A 6212-nucleotide genomic window follows, 5' to 3' on the forward strand; every position below is an offset into this window, starting at 1 on the left:
AAAGCACATGGATTGTTATTTTTCTTTCAAAGGATATTTTTCCAGAATTGTTTTTTCCTAATAATGATGTAATTGTGAATTGCACTGAAAATTTAACTTTTTATCCTTGCCACAATAAAGCACTTAGAAAATTGCTTGGTTTTTTTTTGGTAAGAATATTTCATTTTCTCATGATAGATACGTTAAAAAGATTGATTTTTTTAGGCCCCTCAGGCACTGAACGGTGGAATTACACGTGGATAAATTATTTTTCTGGTGAAATTATTGTAGACCCAGAGTATTTTATTATATTAATTGATTACATGTACTACTTATTTAAATTTTTTAATGTCTTAAAAATCTTTGGGAAAAAATATAATATTTCTTGGAATGTTTTATGCGCAAATATTCGATTTAGTATTTGAATATAATATCTATATATATAATATATATATATATATATATATATATATATATATATATATATATATATATATATATATATATATATATTTATATATATATATATATATATATATATATATATATATATATATACCTCAAGATAAATTTTCATTTGTATCGTATTCCAGATACGTGTAAAAAATATCTTTTCTAGTCTTGGCCCATCTCCCGACTGCTAACACACGAAATAGCATTAAACCTCTTCACCCTCAGGTTATTTTGTTCGATTTCTCCATCTTCAGCGTCCGACAGAATTTTCTATACCTCTGAATTCTATTCGAGGCGTTTTTTGAGAGATTCTCCCGTCTTTTTTTTTTTTCCAACTTCAGTCTACAAATCCGCTAAGGCTTTAAAACTCTCTCTCTCTCTCTCTCTCTCTCTCTCTCTCTCTCTCTCTCTCTCTCTCTCTCTCTCTCTCTCTGAGAATCAACTTAATATTTATTTTCCAATGATAACCAGATTTTGGTACTTACCATATTGTATTTCCAAGCACCGTATTTACTCAACGCTTTCTCTATTTTATCAAAACCACAACAATAAATTGGTAGCACAGTAACAGGATTTAATATCAGAATCTCATTTGGGTTATGTGGTGAAAAAATTTGTGTTCATTCGAAAGTCCATTCAGAATTCATAACATATCTTACCTGTCACTAGTGAGTATTCACGCAGTCGTTCCAGAAACAAACTTCTATTTGTTTTCACTTCAGATACTACTTGACTTAGAAATGCTGACATGATTTAATTCATAGCACGTAGGATTCTTTCTTGCAGTGTGCTTTTGCTCGCTGATGACCTCATAGGTCCCAGTACTTGACTTTAGCTAAAATTCTATATTTCAATTCATTTTTTTCGTACATGGCCAGTGTAACTTATATCAAGACCTAATATATATGACTGTGTATGAAGGAACGAAAAGCCAATAGGCGAGAGACATTTTATCTCTTATACACAGATCCGTTACTCCAAAACAAAGTAGATAATGATAATAAATCAGTAAAGAATTGTATGAAAACGAAGTAAAAAGGAAACGGAAGGTAAAACTGAAGGACTTTCTCTCTCTAAGGGCCCCCATTCACGCTCAGTTGCAGCCTTCAGGTGAGAACGTTGTGGGCGTGGTTTAACAGTATCGTTGCGTGTTATGGCGGGATTTTATTCCTAAAGGTTCGAACTCACAGCGACCGGACAGCTCGAGACCTTGTTCGAAGCAGGCCTGAATGTATGTGAGGGTGTCTTCGACGCGGCCTGCAGCGTATCCCTCAGTCTATGGTTTAAAAGCGCAGAAGAAAAAAAAAAAAGAACCCCATTTAGTAGGCGAGCATTATGTCACACATCTGGGTGGATAAAAGATTTTTGGAACGAATCATTGATGTATTGGGTGGATAAAAGATTTTTGGAACGAATTCATGATTGAAACAAGGCAACTCCATGTAATAGGAAAAATAAGAGGTAAGACTATTCAAACAGGAACATGAAAAATGAAGCGTATGAGACACTGGTGAAGAAACTTCGAGAGAAGGATGGGAGTGCTACCTGTGACACGGTAACCACCAGAAGATAAACAACATGCGTAGTTCCTTCAGAAAGAAATGGAAAAAGGTTGAAAATTCAAAGAAGTCTGGGGGCAGCTACAGATGAGTCTATCGTCCAAGTATATGGTACTACGACCAGCTTTTATTCCTTCGTGACCAAGAAATCATCATCAGATATTGAAGAGGTATGTAAACACCTTTAAATATCAAAATTGAAACGTTTCACGCCTCGTGAGGCATTTTTGCAGCCTTTTTCTTGGAATCATCAAACTATTTCTATAGAGCTCTAGAAGCTCTAGAACACGAAAATTTTGATCAAAAATTAAAAATATATGATGTTCAAATATGACGCAGAATTTGGACATCTTAGGTATGATAGTAGGTCTGAGTGCTATATATATAATATATATATATATATATATATATATATATATATATATATATATATATATATATATTATATATATATATATATATATATATATAATGTACCAAACATTTATTGTTTGGAGATTCATTGACAAAAACAAAGGAAAGGAGAGTTACAATGCATGCTACTATTATAGGGCTGTTGTTTTGTCTTGCGTTATTTAGAACATTCCATTTAGTACTTCTTACTTTGCCATAGCAAAGAGTATGTTTTTTGCAATTCTTATGGGTTGAACATTATATTAAATGTTTAATACAAATGCTGGCATCATTTAATAAGAATAAAAATAGGAAGCATATAATACTAAGCTTCGCACATCCTGTTTTCTCATGGGGTGCTTAGGGAACCTAAAAACGTAATGTATGTGAGTACACAGCTATAATGATATAATTATATACTATAATATAGGTGTATAATATGCAGTATTTTGTAAATATTGTTTGTTTTCAGCTTCATATGTGCCCTTTATGTATATAAAAAAAATAAACATTATACACTTACCTTCATATATTCTTTCCTTAATACCTTCCATATGACTTTCGCAAGTTTCTGGAATTTATGCGTCCCAAAGCTTGTGGTGTACTGCTACGCTGAATTTCAGGTCTTCGTAGACTTCCTGTTGCTAAATACCGAGAGTTTGCAGCAAGTCTATCCCTGGCGATATAGCAGATCTCCGTAGTGTCTTTCCTCTGTATATGTGGTGCCAAAACAAGGTTAGAAAGCTTGCGAAATGTAGTCATCCATTCGTAGATAAAGGTTAAAGAATCATGAGGCTCCCATACTAAAGTGACAACAGGTTTGTGTGGTGATAGTAGTTTCTTTTTGCTAGCCATTCCTTCATCCCAAACCCTTTTCCTCCTTCTCGGGCTGCTTTACGTTTTCTCGTAAGCTACAATATAAAGAGATAGAATCTGCAGCTACCTCTCTGATAACACCTTTCCCATTGCTGGCCGAGAGTAGACTAACCTGATTCACCCAGGCCGCCTGCCGTAATGTATGGGTACATTTTGGTCGTCCGGCCACTGAAGCTCCGCCCCAAACCGGAGACCTGCAGGTAGTACCGGTGCGTGAATGGGGCCCCTAATATCACCGTGAGGTCTGTACTAGTATTTCGAATTCTGAAGTGTATGAACGCGCATATTAAAAAAAAAAAAAAAAAAAAAAAAAAGTTATTGAAGTGCAGCGTCTTACATGTATTGTTTTGGTTTTCAAGAACGATATGACAATACTCAAATCGTATTTTCTGATGGTGTGACACTCTCTCTCTCTCTCTCTCTCTCTCTCTCTCTCTCTCTCTCTCTCTCTGGCACACACACAGACCTACTAACATACCAGGAATTTCTTTACTTGGGCTTCATATTCCCATTCTAATTCAAAAGATTTCCTCACCTAATGTAACCACTTAAAGGTGATAATTGATACTGAGACCAGCCGCAAATAACATTCATTGGTTGACGGTTGTCATGTGCTTCATTTACTTATGAAAGGGAATGAAGCACATGAGAGTGGTTCTCACTCCGAATACTACTTGGTTACAGTTGCCGCTTTACACTGGAAATCAATACCTTCCTTTTCATGCTTTGAAAACGTTTTAATTAAATTGAAGAAAACGCCGATGCGCAATTGGACCAGTTTTCCCTGTACGCTTCGTAACGTTTATTAAAGAGGTCCGAGTTGTTATTATGGCTCGGTTTCTTGTCGTACATCGACTTGGCTGCGAACAGAATTGTCTCTTTATCTTTGAAACTACAAATTATCCCCCTTAAAGGTATTCAATGTCTTCCAGTATTGCGATATTCAACGGATCATGTTAATCGTAGATGAACTACTCGTCGTGCAGTAAAGCTTCCACTACATCAATTACTCAAATCTACGTAGAAGGCTAATCGATGGCGCATCGAGTTTCAGTGCAGACAATGGTGCCTTCCACCGTATGCTTGCATACATTCTTGCACCTCCAAGACATCAAAAGACTTTCCTTTCATCTACATCTTCTGCTTCTTCTCTAACTTTTTCCACCTCTCTGTCTGTGAAGATCTTGCACAGCCAAGGAGACATAAAACTCACATCCACTTTAATCCAGAGCAGTGACTCCCCAACCCACATATCCTACCAAACGACTGACTTTCATTGTCGAAGCTTCAAATTGCCCACATTATTTCTTCTATACTATTATTCCCAGCACGCTTCACAGTGCCACTTCATTTATGCTGTGTACAACTTTTCCACTTCAAAATTTCTTACCCATCTACTCCTTAACAACACTTGATCAACACACCATCTTCGGTGTCTATACCTACACGCTCAGTTCTTCTTCTTTCAGTCTTTCTGTCATCTGTTCTAATTTATCATTGAGGGTCCTGCCTAACATTTTTTATTTTCCCGTAAGGTTTTGTTCACATTCTTCCCGTTATTTTTATTATTTGCTGATTATAGCTTTCTCACTTCTCTCTTAAATACCCTGTTCGCCATACTTTCACGATCTCCCCTTAAAATTAATAATCTCCGTTTTCGTTTTGCTTACTCGGGGAGTAAGCCTACAAACTACTTTGTTGTGGTTAGGAATAGGAAAGCCATGTGAAAAGGCCTAAAATGATCTAAAAAGGTGTTTTGCGTTGAGTTAAAGATATAGGAATTTTAGGGTATGATATTTATGATTTATTCATTAGAAGGAAAATGTAAAAAATAAATAATGTGCTTGTTAAACAATACAGAATAATTATTTCTGCTAAAATATAGCGTATTTATTCAAATTTCCGTTGGTGAAACAACGTGCTCTTTGACTGTAGATTTTAGCACGCGCCCCTCATAAGCTGGAGGTCGGATCACGCCTTGTTTCTTATCACACCACTTTCAGCGCTTATTCCCCCTTCCCAACTGCTATGCTCGTAAACGCTCCAGGCAAGAAGTTTCCGTTTTGTTAAGTATTTTATTTTTTAAAAATATTGCAATAAATTTGCTTGAAAATGTTCTTATTCAAATATTGTAGAATCCCTTTCCACTTGAATGTCCAATTTACGGCTGCAACGTCAATTCTTTTGTCCGTCCAGAGTTTCTTTCTACCAACCTTCATTTTTGGGGATATAGCTCGTACAAGCGTCCCCTCTCCAGGGATGTGGATTGATGGAGTGGAGGTTTGAAAGGGTTACAGCTTCAGTCATGTCTCTTGCTTCCATATTCTGTTTTGGGTAAAGGAGACACCGGATTTGCCCTTAGCCTTGGTTGCATGTTGGCTCCCCAAAGTGGTTTACTATGGGACAGGAGCATAATTTTGATTTGTAATTTTTTTTTTCTGTGGCTTCCATCAGGTAGGGATCTACTTCGTGATTGTAACATTGAACTCATATCTAGATAGTAAGAATTCGAACATGCTCTCTCTCTCTCTCTCTCTCTATCGCTCTCTCTTATATATATATTATATATATATATATATATATATATATATATATATATATATACATATATATATAATATATATATATATATATATATATATATATATATATATATATATATATATACACACACACACACACACACACACACATATATATATATATATATATATATATATATATATATATATATATATATATATATATATATATATATATGTATATATATATATATATATATATATATATATATATATATATATGTATGTATATATTACTTTCATTCCCGTATCTTTTATTTATTATTTTCCTGTATATTATACCTTCAAATTAAGAAACCTGTCTTAAACCACGCAGGAAAAGAAGCAGTCGTAACACTTACTTTGTAATGTGACGTCATTTCCCCTCAAA

Source organism: Macrobrachium nipponense, chromosome 17 (genome assembly GCF_015104395.2).
Source record: "Macrobrachium nipponense isolate FS-2020 chromosome 17, ASM1510439v2, whole genome shotgun sequence".
Classification (NCBI taxonomy): Eukaryota; Metazoa; Arthropoda; class Malacostraca; order Decapoda; family Palaemonidae; genus Macrobrachium; species Macrobrachium nipponense.